Raw genomic sequence first — 14,825 nt, 5'->3', positions numbered from 1 at the left:
AGAATATACCACAGAGGAGCTGGGGCAGAAGCAAGGAGACCAGTTAGGAGGCTGTTGCAACAAGGCAGGCAAGAGGCCTGGGAGGCTTAGGTCAGGGTGGGGAGAGGAGGTTGAATTCTGGGTGTGTTTGGATGTCGAGACAGTAGGACCATGTACAGATGGGAAGTGGTGAGGGGTGGGGCTGGGGTGGTAGGAGTTGAAGTTGGTGCTGAGTTTATGGCCTGAGCTAAGAAATAAGAGACTCAGCTGGGGAGACTGGGGGAGTCCTGCTTGGTGGGGAGCTGTTGGGAGTTCGGTTTTGGCTTGAGTTGACTGTGAGATTTATATTTTATCTGTGACTCTGTTCCACGAGTGGAGAGCAGAGAATGACCACCTTGAATCCGTCATGTGAAGTCCCTGTGCCCCTCCCAGGCTCTTTCCTGGCACAGACATCCTATGGGAAGGCCTTGGAGTGGAGGTTCCTCTGTGCAAACTTTCTTGGGTGTTCTAGCCTGTCAGCACTGCCCTTCCCTGGGTTTGTCACCTTGAAAAGATTTACTCACTTAGTTGAGCCTCAGGTTTTCAAAAGTTAAAATTTATATAATCAGTAGAGCTTGAAAAACAGTATAAAATATTTCCAAAGAGGCAAGAAATAGGTAAATTTCAGAAAAAAAGAAAATATACTAGTATTACATTGAATGTGTTAAAAATTCTTCTTTCCGTTTCTGCCTCCCCTGAGCGTGTGTAGTCCTGTTCTGTTCTGTTCTTTGGGGTGGGGTGTTTTCAAATGGAATTCCCAGGCTTACAGTTGAACAGCAAAAGTGTTAAGTGTGACTAATTGTTTATAAAACAGTGTCTTTCCATGGAAATAATAATTAATATTATTTTCTGAAAGTAATAAATACATGTGGCTTTTCTTGTTGAACTAGAAAAATGCTTTACAACTTTCTTCCCTCCTTTCACGTAAACCGTGGGTTTGTGAGAATTTGCTGTATTCTTCAAACACTGGGTTGTGCCATTTACAAGATCACTGTGGTCCAAAGCAACATGATTGGGAGCAGAGGCCTGGGGTCAGGGTCTCTAAACTAAGACCCCCTTGAGTCTGCACAGGGAAGTACTTGAGGGCCCATACGTTCTTCCTGGGTGTCCTCCCTGTTCATACCCACCACAGAAGGAGCCTTTCTGCTGAGAGAAGCTACAGAGCCCTGGAAAGCTGGGAAGGCACCTGCACAGGGGGTGGGGGTTGCTGCCCTTCCTGAGGTTGTTCTGTGCTCCCCTTGGGCCTGTGTCTACACGTAGGGTGGAGTTTTGCACCCACACTGTAGGTGCCTGCAGAGTGTAATTTGTGCACATTGGGAAAGTCTGTGAAAGTCAGGAGTTCTATCTGGACTAGGGTGTATGAATTCGGGGTTCATTTGGGTCACAACGTTAAACTGCATCCTGCTGAGAGTCTCCTCACTTGTGAGAGTGGAGGCTGAGAGAGGGATCCCTTCTCTTACTCCCCAGGCAGAGGAGGGTGTGTGAGCTCCCAGAGTCCATTCCTGTGGCTGCTCAGGTGTCTCTACCCTCCTGCGCCAGGGACTGACCCACTCCGGGGCTTCCGTCTCCACAAGGAGAAACTGGAATGTGTTTAACTTTCTGAATGTGGCTTTCTTTCTGTCCTGTGGGAAGCAGGCTACATATCTGTGCTGATTCCAATATTTGTGCTTCTTTCCTTTGGATTCCTGTATCGATTGAACAGTGCAGCCCTGTGCTGCACTGTTTCCCTGGTTTCCCTTAGCACTTTGTAATTTTATTCCCTGTATGAGAAATAACATTTTGAGTTTCTTGGGCTTAAAAATGTGAATTGATGGAGAGAACAGGGGGAGGGCGTGAACCACTAGTGGCTAATGTAGGTATTGAAGAAGAAATGCTCATGCGTCTAACCAAGAAGTATTAAATCAGAAATCCTATAATGATGCCCTTGCCTTTGGATACAAGAATCTCCATATAACGTAAGTCAGATTCTTCTAGGATTTGGCATCAGGGAAGGAATTAAATAATACCTCTACCAGGTCTTATGAAAGTGTAAAACTGTAAAACCCTATGACTTTCAATTTGTTATCTGTAAAATGAGGATATTAGTATCTTATGATCCTCAATAGCTGAAGCCTTCTCACTGTGACCCTAGGAAGAGAGACTGTTCGCCTGTTTGTCTTAGGTCGTTCTTCAGGCAAGCGTGGTTTGAGCAGGCAGATCCCCTGCCATGTGAATGTTTAGGATGTCATGACTGGTGTATGTACAAGTGGTGGAAAAGACTGGAATTTCATGGCTTTTTTTTTGTTTCCTCAGCTTTGTCTGCTTAGTTATCAGACTGTCCCTTGTGGAGAAGTCTAAGGAAGAAGGGGCAGTTGAGCTCTTGAGAATGCAACCACAGGTGAGTAGGAGCTTGCTCTTACTCCTGAATTGATAGTTCTGTTACAGCAGATGGGTAGGTTTCTCCTGTTGGCCTGGATCTTCTAAGTGCACCCATGAAATATTGGTGTGTTATGTTTCACTAGGATTCTGGGAGGCTTATGGCAGGTCCCAGACTGATAAATAAATAATCTCCTTCCTGCATTTACACTGACTTAGTCAATTCTCCATTAAGGATGTCCTTGCTGAGAAGAGTGAATAATTGTTTTCTTTTTCCTTTTTTTCTCATCCAGCCCATAGCTTTGGTGGAGAAATAACTCATTAACTATGTTAGTGGCTACAGTGGCCTTAGGCATGTAGTTAACACAGGTGTAGAGATGAGGAAGAGTAAAGGTTCAATTCCAGTAGGGGACAGATAGTTCATCAAGTGAGTTCAGTCAATCCAGTGCCACAGGGGCTGGGGTGGAGGCTGTGCAGCATTGAGGTGGTGGGCTGAAGATAGCATTGGACCAGAGAGAGCAAAGAGGGTTCATTTATTTATTTTCACCAATGTTAAATTTAATAAAGTTTTATAAAAAAATACTTGAACATTTTTTTTGTGTGTGTGAGGAAGATCAGCCCTGAGCTAACATTTGTACTAATCGTACTAATCCTCCTCTTTTTGTTGAGGAAGACCGGCTCTGAGCTAACATCTATTGCCAATCCTCCTCCTCTTATTCCCCAAAGCCCCAGTAGATAGTTGTATGTCATAGTTGCACATCCTTCTAGTTGCTGTATGTGGGCCATGGCCTCAGCATGGCCGGAGAAGCGGTGCGTCGGTGCGCGCCCGGATCCGAACCCGGGCCGCCAGTAGCGGAGTGCGCACACTTAACCACTAAGCCACAGGGCTGGCCCTTGAACATTTTTATAGCTTAAAAAAAGAATAACTAAAATTCTCCTTACCTCCCTTCCCAAAACCCAGTTTGTCTCTTTGTTATTAACTTTTGATCAGATTTGAAAACTGAACCCAATACATGGAGAGTATTTTCTTAATTTTTGCGGTGTGTTGAGGAGAAGGAGTGTAGAAGACGGAGTAAACATCAGATTCTGTGGCCATTTTGGGGGCACTGGAGTGACCGTATACAGTTGAGAGGCTTCTGTTACCCGTTAGCAGATGGATAGGATTAAACTACAAGCGAGACAATGGTAACTGATGCTTGGAGGTCGCAGAGAAAATTGACAATGGAAACCTCATTGTAGGATGGGTCAGGCTAGGGCCATCTTTCTGTATAGAATGATCAGGGGCTCTTGGATTGCGTTTCTGGACCATCAGTCCTTCTACCTCATAGTGAACACAGGAAATATGTAGAGATAAGAGAGAGAGGCTGCACCTGCCGATCAATGATCTCTGTTAAGTCTTTTCAGTTCTGCAGAGTGGTCGGCATTGCTTCGTCATTCTCCACCTTTAAATAATAATACACCGATTACTTATGTGTATTGAGTGTTTGTTTAAAGGAGGTACTTTGCAAATTGGCTCATTGGATCTGTCAACATTTGTAACAGGTTGTTAAACTATTTCACAGAGGAGAAATATAAGGTTCATGAAGGGGAAATGTTTACTTATAATCACAGTTATAGGTCACAGGCAATGGGTATTGCTTGCTTTGTGATGAGTCTGTAATTTACTTGAAATTGTTAAGAAGGAGAATCTAGTTATGTATTCTCAAGATGAAAACTAATAATAATATACTATATTATGTATACCAGTCTGGAAGTGAGATTTACCATGTTTTGGGGAAATGTCTGGGTTATTTCACACTGCACATCATGTGATATTCCTTTATAGAAGCTAATATGTATTAAGGGCGTGTACATACTGTATATATCTTTGTGATGATGCATGAAAATCACAGGCCAGATCAGGACAGGGAAGAATTTGGCTGGAACCCCAAACAGGATTTGAGCTTTCTAGACCTACAGCCTAGACCTTTCCCCTGCACTATCATGTCAACTCTCCACCCTGGACCTTGGTAGAGATGCCCCTGTCTGAACCAGAATGTCCATAACGTTTTAGGAATCAGTGACCTTCAAGCGTGCGGTTGTGTACTTCCCCCAGGAAGAGTGGGCCTTGGTGGACACATCCCAGAGGAAGCTGTACAGAGATGTGATGCTGGAGAACACTGGTCATCTCGTCTCTGTGTGTGAGTCTGTCAACACTGGTTTATTTATTCAACAAGTATCCAGAACAGTGTCCACATATCACCCTCCCCTCCCAGCCTCATTCATATTCTTTGATAGCACTTACAACTATGTGAAGGTAATCTGTTTATTTATCAATTTACAGACATATACTATGTCCCTCCACTAGAATATAGTCTTCCTGACCACAGCTTCATGTCCTTGTTGCTGCTCTATCTCCAGGACTCAGAACGGTGCTGGAAACTCAATGGATTTTTTTTTTTTGGTGGGGAAGATCAGCCCTGAGCTAACATCCATGCCAGTCCTCCTCATTTTGCTGAGGAAGACTGGCCCTGAGCTAACATCCATGCCCGTCTTCCTCTACTTTATGTGGGATGCCACCACAACATGGCCTGACAAGTGGTGCGTCGGTGTGCGCCTGGGATCTGAACCCGGGCTGCCAGCAGCGGAGCGCGCGTAGCTGACCGCTATGCCACCGGGCCAGTCCCAATGGATTTTTTTAAAATAACAATAAGATTAAATATTTCTTAAGTAATTATTCTGTTGTAAGCACTAAGCCTGCAGTTTGAGACCATGGTAGAAAAAATAGCAAGCAACATAAACTTAGATTGTTCTGGTGGAGCTTCTGTTTATTGGAATGCTTTTTAAACTATATATATATTTTTTTGCTGAGGAAGATTAGCTCTAAGCTAACATCTGTTGCCAGTCTTCCTCTGTTTTGTATGTGAGTTGCCACCACAGCATGGTCGCTGATGAGTGGTGTAGGTCCATGCCAGGAAACTGAACCTAGGCCCCCAAAGCAGAATGTGTTGAACTTAACCACTAGGCCATAGGGCCAGCCTTGAAAATAAAATTTTATATGAAGAAACATTGACTAGAAACATTTAATTCCTCCCTTGTTGAAAACACTGAGCATCTTGGCTCTGTGAGCTTGCTCGTGCACTTCCACAACAAGAGTTCCTCAGTGCTTTGGGTGTTCTTCCTGCTCTGCTCAAGGATCTACAAGGTTTTTTTCAATACTTGCTTTGTTGTTCGTTGGTATCCTGTCCTGGACTTGAAGAATATGTATATACTAACAAAGAGTTCAAAATTCGTGTACGTTTTCTCCATGAACAGGGTGGCAATTCTGCAAATCAGATGTAATTTCCCACTGCAGCAAGAAGAGGAGTTGTGGAGGGAAGAAAGAGGATTCCTACAAGGCCTGAGGCTGGGTAAGCTCCAGGCATGTGTGTTCACTCTGAGGAGAAGTCTGGTCAGTGAGGGAACAGGACCTTGGTAATGTCAACTGCAGCTTTTCTTAAATCGATGGTCTTTTCAGAAAAGTATGAGAAGCCAGTGGGGAAAAAATTCTCAGTGGTGTCATTATTCCTAACATTTATGAATTTCTCTTTATTTAAAGTTTATGTCCTCACTGGAGTAAAAGTTTCATGATGTGAACTGTGCCCTCGTCTCTTCCCTTTGATGATTTCTTCTCTCATAACCTTACCAAAATCCCATCTTAATTTTCTCTTCAATCTTGAAAACGTTTTGTAATTGGCAGTGCCCTAAGACATGATTATACTCACTGGTGAATTCCTCCATTTCACATTCTTTCCCTGTGTAAGGGTCAGTATTTGAAACATACTCCCAATTGCCTTGTGTGCTTTACAACATTTTGGTTCCCTAATGCCTCTCTAGAAATTTATTTTTTTCAATTACTTCAGGCAAGAAAAGTGACCTTAAAAACCAGGAAATGATATCTGTACCAGATATCTGCAAGAATATCTTGCACATGCCAATGTGCTATCTGGCCGTGAGACTAATCAAAAAAAAAAAATTCTGGATCCAACTGATTGGATATGTGTGTGAAGCCATAGCATACATAAAAGTATGGAAATCATAAGTGTGTAGCTTAATGAGGTATCCAAAGGGGACACACCTGGTAACCAGAACCTACAAGAAATAGAAAAGACTCTCCAGGACCCCCTCGTGAACCCATCCCAAGTCACTGCCCTCTTCCCCAAGAGTAACAGATATTCTCACTTCTTTATTAGATCTTTATTTTTGCTTGTTTTTGAACTTTATTTAAATGAAATCATAGAGAATGTACATTTTTATGTCAGGCTTCTTTCATTATGTTTGTGAATTTTAAACGTTTATGAATGTGGCTGTAGTTCATTTTTATTTCTGTACAGTATACCATTATAAAAAGGGTAACCTGTTTTATTTATCCTTTCTATTATTGATGCACATCTGGGTTGTTTCAAGTTTAGAGAATTAGCAAATAATGCTGCTCTGAACATTCTTTTGCAATGGTGATCATATATAGGCATTTCTATTGGGTATTTCCCTGAGAGAATTTTGAGGTCATACAGTATGTGTAAATCCATCTTAAGGAGATCCTAACACAGTTTTTGAAAGTGGTTGTACCAATTGACACCCTCTTCAGTGTATGAAGTCCCAGCTACTCTCTATCCTCACTAACACTTGGTATTGTCGGTTGTTTTTATTTTAGTCATTGTGTATTGGTGTCACATCATGGTTTTAATTTGCATTTTCCTGATGAGTAATAATGATGTGCACATTTTCAAAGACTTGTTGGCCATTTGGTTATCTTTTTTGTGAAATGCCCAGTCAAATCTTTTGCCCAGTTTTCCCGGTAGATTGTCTGTCTTTTTTCTTAATAATTTATGGGAGTTAGTCCTAGATGAGGCTTTTTCCAGGAAAAATACAGGAAGTGTTTATTCCCATTGTGTTCTTCCCTTCTTGCTCTCTTGAAGGTGTCTTTTGTTGAAGAGAAGTTCTTAATTGTAATAAGGTCTAATTTATTAATTTTCATCTTTATGTTTAGTGTACCATGTGACCTATCTAAGAAATCTTTGCCTGCCCCAAAGTCATGAAAATATTCTCATGTGTTATCAACTACAAATGTCGTTTTAAACGTTGACATTTGGATGTAAACTCCACCTGGAATTGACTTTTGTTTATGGTGTGAGGTAGGAGTCAAGATGCATTTCTTCCCATATGGATAACCAGTGCCCCTGGGCCATTTACTGAGGAGACACTCTTCTCCCCATGCTTGGCCTGCCTCTTCTGTCACATACAGATGTCCGTATGTGGGGGTCTCAGGAGGACTCTCTAGTCTTTCTACTTCTCCTCGAGGCTGTCCTTGCACTCGGACAGCACATTGCCCTGATGAGGGGGCTTTATACTGGGGCTTCATGTCTGGAGTGGAAGCCCTCCAAGCTTGTTCTCCTTCAAGATTGTCTTGACTATATGTGGCCACTTGGATTTATATGGAAATTTTGAAACTGGATAGTCAATGTCCACAAGATATCTGCTGAGATACTTTATTGTAATTGTATGAATCTAGAGATCAGTTAGGGGAGAAGTGACATCTTAACAACACATAGCAAAAGAAACAAAAACACTACAAAAAAACCCAAACTGAACCAAACCAAAACATCACAATAAAAAAGAAATCATAAACTGGGAAGAAATATTTGCCATTCATATCACAAGAGGGCTTATTTCCCTGTTATGTAAAAAGTTCCTGGAAATTGGTAAGAAAAAGAATACACATTCAGTAGAAAAATTGGCAAAAGACGTGAACCCACAGTTCACAGAAAAAGATATATAAATGTGTGAAAATATGTTCAGGCTCAGTCATACTATGACAAAATTGTCAAATTCAGAATGATAGTTGAGGGGAGAATGGAAAATGATTCCGTCCTCTCCAGGCTCTGCAGGCCCACTGAGTGCGGCACCCTGAGGACCCGCCTGACTGCACTGGGGGTGCCCACGGGGGCTCCAGAATATGTGGGGCACTCACAGGCTGCATTTGGGAGATCACAAAGAACTCACTTTATGAGCAGAACAGCTGGTGCATATGCCAGACACAAGGCAGGGCTCAGGTGCACGCACTGTCCTGGGGCCTGCATGTGGCTGCTGGTGAGCGCTGGGTCCTCCACAGGAGACCTGGCTGCTCCTGATCCATGTCCACCAGCATCTGCCTGTGTTAGGAGGCCTGTGCACCTGTGCCTGCTCGAGCCTGCCCACTCCGACACCCCATCCAGTGTCGATGGATCCTGACATGTCCTGCTGTGCACGTGCTTATGAAGTTCTGTATTCAACTCCTTTTTGTATAATTGGGAAACTGAGACCCAGAAAGAGGCAGGGACTGGCCCAGAGCACAGTATGTGGGCAGAGTCAAGAAGAAAAGTGGGAAAAATGACTTGCTAGGCCAAGACCCAACTCCTCCAATCATGTTTACTGTGGAAATGAGAGCCCTTAAGATCCTGGTGAACCCTACCCAACCCCTCCCAATTTGGGCCATTTTTCTCTCTGCATCCCCACAAGCACACAGGCAAGCACAAATAGAAGCCAGCTTCACAGTTGAGGCTCATTGGAGGGTGGATAAGACAAGCAGACACCCTGTAAGTGACAAGGGAAAGAGGAGAAAGAGGTTGGAAGCAGCTCTGCAATGGAGTAGGGGCATCCAGTCTCCTGGCAACATGTCCAGAGGTCCGTAGCACGAGGGTGATCCTCAAATTTCCCACAGTCCTGCCTGGGCAGGGGCCATCTCCATAGTAGTCTCCAGAGGACAGAGACTGGGGTCCTGTAGTCCACCACGCTGGGCTCCTGGAACTGGGCCGAGCACACTCCATCCCCCAGTATAGACAGGGATGACAGGAGAGAAGGTCTGTTTCCTTCTCCGTAAATTGGGCCCTTGCAGTGGCTGACCCCAAGGGTTCTGCATGCTTGAAAGGTCTGTAGACCTTGGTTCTCTACCAATGACCCACTGTGCTCTGAGGACATGGGTAAATGCTTTCCACTCCCTGAAGGTCCTTCAGGGCAGAGAGGAGTTTGGGGAATGAAGACTTGCAGTAGGGCAGAATGAGGCAGAGACAGGGACTGAGAGTTGAGGGTCCAGGAACAAGACCACTCATAGTTGGATCCTCAGGGTCCTCATTTGGAAGTAGGGGGAATTATTGCCCAGGCTGAGCACTAGACACCACAAAGGGGAGAGGCAAACGGGGCAAGAGTGTCCTCTGAGATCCCTTCCACAGCCCTGAAACCCTGGAGGTCCTGCTCCTTTACCCCTGGGACTCAGAGAGCCTCTGCCTTGAGGTCACCTGAAGAAAGGTTACCACCTGATTCTGCAGTGCTAGTGCTGGCCACCAGGGGGCAGGCAGCCTCCTCTTTTAGTGGTGCCTGCTGAGGTTTGCTGCACCAACCGGAGCAGGAAGAGTCAGGCAGAGGTCATTCTGGCCATGCCCCTGCCTCAGAAACAGCATGCATCTCCTATTATTAGTGGTCATGTCTACAGAATGAGCTGGTGAGATGCAGGAAGAAGAGCTCCAAGATCTCCTCTTTTATTTATTTAGAGATTATGCTCTGAGAACTCATCCTGTGCCAGATGCCTTGGAGGGTTCCAGTTCAGTGCTGAAAATGGCCAGGTGATCTCTGTCTTCCAGGAGCTTTCAGTCTGGAGGAGAGAAGGACAAAAGCATAGGGGCAAGACATATGAAAGAAGAGAGGAAGTGCTACTCAAAACAAAGTGTTGTGATAGAGGGGTTGGCAGTCACTGGGTAGGAGGGTCGGAAAGGCCTCACTGGGGTGATGTTTACTGGGACCAGAATGACAAGAAGGAGCCAGCCCTCTGCTAGTCTGGGAGCAGTGTATCAGGGAGAAGGCACCACTAGTGTGGTGATTCTCATGGAGAAATGAGTTTGACCAGAGGAGGTGTGGCTGGAGGGAGCCTGGGAAGAGAGAGGAGCAAAGGGAGGAGGGCAGGGCCAGATCTTGGGGCCTAGCAGACTGTTAGTTATCCCTTTCTTTCTGAAAACATTGCCCCAATACCTTGCATCTTAAAACTACAGATGTTTTATATCCCACAAGTTTTGTGGATGAGGAATCCAGGCACAGATTAGCTTGGTTCCTCTGCTCAAAATGTTTCACATGCTGGGGCTGCAGCCTCAACTGAGGCTTGACTGGCAGAAGATTTGCTCCCAAGTTCACTCAGTGGATTCATGTTGTAGATTGGACTCAGAGCGTGAGTTCCTTTCTGTCTTGGGTTGGCCACTGCCTCGGTTCTCTCCTATGTGGGCCTCTACATAGGGCAGCTCAGAACATCTGTGCTTTTTCCCTGGTTCAGGGATATGACAGAGATAGAGACAGAGAAACACAGAGACACAGAGAAAGGCAGAACACAAGAGAGGGTGAGACTTTCTGTCTTTAAAACTCAGACATGGCACCCATTCTCACTGGCTGTATTCTATTGGTCAGAAGCCAGTCGCTCACCACTCAGGGGTAACAAAGGGATGTGGAAGGGATCTGTATACCATGGGCGGAGTCACTGGGTACCACTGTGGAGGCTGCCCACCTCATGGGCCGAGATGGGGCATTTGGTCTCATTCTAAATATAACAGGAAACAATTGAAAGGTTTTAATCCAGAGGACAACAGTGTCTGAGTTTCATTTATTAACCCCCTCATGGTTCTGACATTCAAAGGAGGCCAAGTTGAAAGTGACTGTTTCAATGTCACATTCCTGGAACCTAGGCCTGTTTTGAGTGGTGTTCCATGCTACATCCCACCCTTTCTGGTAATTCTTCCATCTCTAAGTTTGTGATTTAGATACATGTGACACCAGGCCACAGGTGTTATAGATATTATCTTATATAAAACTGATGACGTCCCTAGGAAGTAGATTCTATCCTGATCCCCATTGTGCAGGTTGGGAGACTGGGGAAGACCTGAGAGGCACAATGAGTTTTCCAGGACAGAAAACTGGTACGGAGGTCTGAATTCAGCTCTGTCTCATCAAAGGTAGGATCTTCATTACACTTCCAGGGAGCTGTGGCTAGGTCTTTCCTGGCTCATTGTGTACAGTTAAGGAGATGACATGGGGAGGAGGGTGAGCAGTAACAGCCTGGGGTGGGAGGGAGGTGGCTTTGGGTAAGTCTGTTTGAATGAAGGGATCAGGTAATGGAATCTTGAAAAAGGGACCTCACTTCCTTGATGATGGGCCCCAACAGAACTTAGAACTCTGGTCACCATGTTCCCACAGCCCCCTATCCAGTTCACTTTACCAGAGACATTCCAGAGAACAAGATATTCTGCTATTGTGTCTCAACTTTCAGAGGCTCTAGGCTAAGGAAAGCGCAGAATCAGAGACTTTTCTGTTGCTGTAGACATTGGCTCAGCCCTCATCCCTGATGCCGCTGGCCGTTTGGCAGGAGGCACCCAAAGGTAACACAGGGCAGCCCAGCGCAGGCCAGTGCAGGGTGGGCCACAACTGTGATCCAATCTGAGCAGCCCCACACACCCAGCCCCTCATCGTGTGTGTGTTGATGGGGGAAGGCAGGGGATGAGGGGCATGTCCTTCCTCGGCAGGAGCAGGTTGTTAGGTGTTGGAAGCCTGGGGGGGTCTGTCATGTTCATACCCCAAGTCATGCCTGGCAGCATGAGAAAGTGAGCTCCTCTACTCATGTGTGACCTGAGCCCTGGAGGTTTCGTCTCGTTCCCTTCCTGACCAGAGTTCTTTGCAGATTCCCCTCTCTACTGGCACTCAGAAAAATAATTTCTCTTGGCAGTTTCCCCAGCGGCAATGTCCAGTCAGTCTCCTGATTCCTCCTGGCCTGGTTCCAGGACATTCTTTGGAGAACTCCACTCAAGACATCATCAAGGAACTGGCAGATGGGCTCAACTACTACAACTCCCTAGACAAGGGGCAGGTGCACCAGGCCACCAACACCATCCAGTACTGATCTGAGGTGAGAGTGGGTGCAGAGAGGTCTCCAAAGCCAAGAACCCAAGATGATCAGGTTGGGCCCAGAACCCAGATTCAAACCTGGGTCCTTCCCAGGGCTTTCCCACTTGAGCGTCCACAGGCGGGCTCCCGAAGGAATCCGGACCTCCACACACAACCCACCCAGTATGTGGTGGAGTAGAAATACTCTCTTCACAAATTTGTTGGACTAGTAGAGAAAGTATTTAATGTCGTTTTCACTTTTCAGGAGGCCATGAGTATCTTAGCATTTTGTACGGTTTCGTTTTAACTGCCCAGCTAGGCCTCCTGCAGAGCACTCAACTCCACTGTCCTTGCAGACTTTCTCCAAGCCTTCCAGATTGTCACCCTTGACAGGGTGACTTGTACACCAAGGAAGGGGTGGGATTACTTGATTCTATACGTTTCTCTGCAACTTGTGATCACACAGAACACATCAAATCATTGTAGCCCTGTCAAGTCAGGAGCTGTGGCTTTATGTGGCTTCATAATATCCCTTAAAGGAGATCATTTACCACAGTGATTCAGCTTTTCAACGTTGTTGGACCTTCACATGATTCAGTTGTGTTTCCGTTTCAGGAGCAGTGCAGGGAACATCTTAAGTGTGTCCTCATAGACTGTGTTAGTTTGCAGGTTCTGCCATAACATAGGATTACCAATTGAGTGGAAGGCCCCTGATGCCTACTGGCCTGGTCCTGGGCTCTGCCTTTGAAGAGCTCCACTCAGGACATTCTCAAGGTGCTGGTTGATGGGTTCAACTCGGTCTACTTATACAAGGGGCACATGCATCAGGTGACCAATGGGGGCCAATAGTGGTCTGGGGTAAGTGTGGGCGCAGAGGGTCCTCCATAACCAGGGCCCTGAGATGACTGGGGTGGACCCAGAACCCAGACAGGAATCCGGTGACTCCCCTGGGGTCCTCCCAGGAATGTGGTTTCCCCAGAGCCTTCTCCTCCATGTCAGGAGCAGACCAGGGCTCAGGTAGTTGAGAGGGAGTGCCATGCAGCCCATGCTATGGGCACTTCTCAGTTCTGACCTGTGTGATCTTCAGCAGCCACTTGAAATCCCTAACCCTCTGTTTCCCAATATCTGTAGTGGAGAGGTTTGTTAATGACTCACTGGGATAATGCTCTTAATACAGGCTATTAACACAGGGAGGTGCTATTGTTTCTCAGCTAATACAAAGCCTTGAAGGTACCAGTCGTTTATCATTCCTGCCAAAGTCAAATGATGCTTTTAAATCCTAGAACCTTTTTCTGTGTGGGCACTCATGTCCTTCCTCTTGCCCAAGTTCTTGAATGGATGGGAGTTGCTGGTCTGAGCTCCAGATCCTGATCCTCCTGGTGGCTTGTGGTGATTCCACTGATGATATATCCCTCCTTGTCCACTCAGTGTGAAAAGGAGTCAATCCTGTTCCTTGATGAGGCCAGCAGGATGCTGAACCCCAAGGCAGGCACAATGGAGGAGGTAGTAGAGTCCCTGGTACCAGCCTTCCCAGGTAAAAACATCTCCTGCATCTACACTTTCCCATGCAGGTACCAGGCCTTCATCACTACCCAAGTCCTGGACCAGCTGTCCCACAGGTGAGTGCCGCCCCCTCCACAGCACAGTGGGGAATCTCCTGCCTGCTGTGTGTCTGGGGAATGTCAACACATCTCTGAGCTTCACTTTGCTCTTTTGAAAAGTGAGGTGGTAAGAAGATGAACCTCATAGGGTTAATTTAGGAAATCATGGGGTCCGCCATGGCAGGTGCTTACCTGGTGCCTGGCTCAGCAGAAAGGGCTGTGGGACCTGCTGTGGTTGTTCGTGGTGATTATTTCTCTCTCCCCCATGAAAAGTAGTCTGCCTCACCCATCACTGGGATGTGGCCTCTCTGAGTTTGAAAAGCACGTGGGGAGCACCCTGTCAAGGAGTTTGAGATTCCATCCAGCTGGTCCTGGCCCTTGTCCTTGGTGTAGCCATTAGGGAGCTCTGGGCAGCAGAGGGGCCCAGGCCAACTCAGGTATCTGCAATGGTTTCCGTTGGAGTTCGTTCATTCAACAACATATATTAAGCACCTACTACATGCAAGACTTTTTGAGACCTTGGCATAACTCAATGAATGAAGCAGACACCATCCCTGGGCCTCAGTTCTAGTCTGAGAGTCAGAGAGTCACAGTAGACACCATTCGCAGGTCCTGTCCACAATACATTCCCTGGGATTCCCTCATAGTCTTTCTACATCTGAATGCATCTTTCCATATTCCGACCAGGATTACAGACCACAGGACCAACTAAAAATGTGAGTGGTGTTTGGGTCCAGACGGAGGGTCTCCTGTCTCTACTGAACAGGGTCGGGGGAGAGTAAGTGGGCTGTGGCTTGGGTGAGCTTGGCAGAACCTCACATCTAACTCATCTTTTGATGTCCATGAGAGGGCTGAGGTCTGGTGGCTTCCACTCCAGGAGGATAGGAGTCCGAGAGAGCTGTGGATGGGGTCCCAGAACTAGAGGGGAGGCTGGGATGA

At 46.1% G+C, this 14,825-nt stretch overlaps 1 long non-coding RNA gene across 1 annotated transcript; it reads left to right on the top strand.

Moving 5' to 3' along the window:
* Window positions 1-364: 364 nt before the first annotated feature.
* Window positions 365-14,575, top strand: LOC131399352 (uncharacterized). Its single transcript, XR_009217115.1, has 8 exons — window positions 365-2,395; window positions 4,427-4,553; window positions 5,668-5,762; window positions 11,268-11,360; window positions 11,675-11,783; window positions 12,128-12,307; window positions 13,857-13,904; window positions 14,496-14,575. It is a non-coding gene; the product is annotated as an uncharacterized LOC131399352 (long non-coding RNA).
* Window positions 14,576-14,825: the final 250 nt, after the last annotated feature.

The sequence above is a fragment of the Diceros bicornis genome, chromosome 38 (assembly GCF_020826845.1).
Source record: "Diceros bicornis minor isolate mBicDic1 chromosome 38, mDicBic1.mat.cur, whole genome shotgun sequence".
Lineage (NCBI taxonomy): Eukaryota > Metazoa > Chordata > Mammalia > Perissodactyla > Rhinocerotidae > Diceros > Diceros bicornis.
Note: the sequence above shows the minus strand (reverse complement) of the source record. Positions and strands in the feature narration are given on the sequence as shown.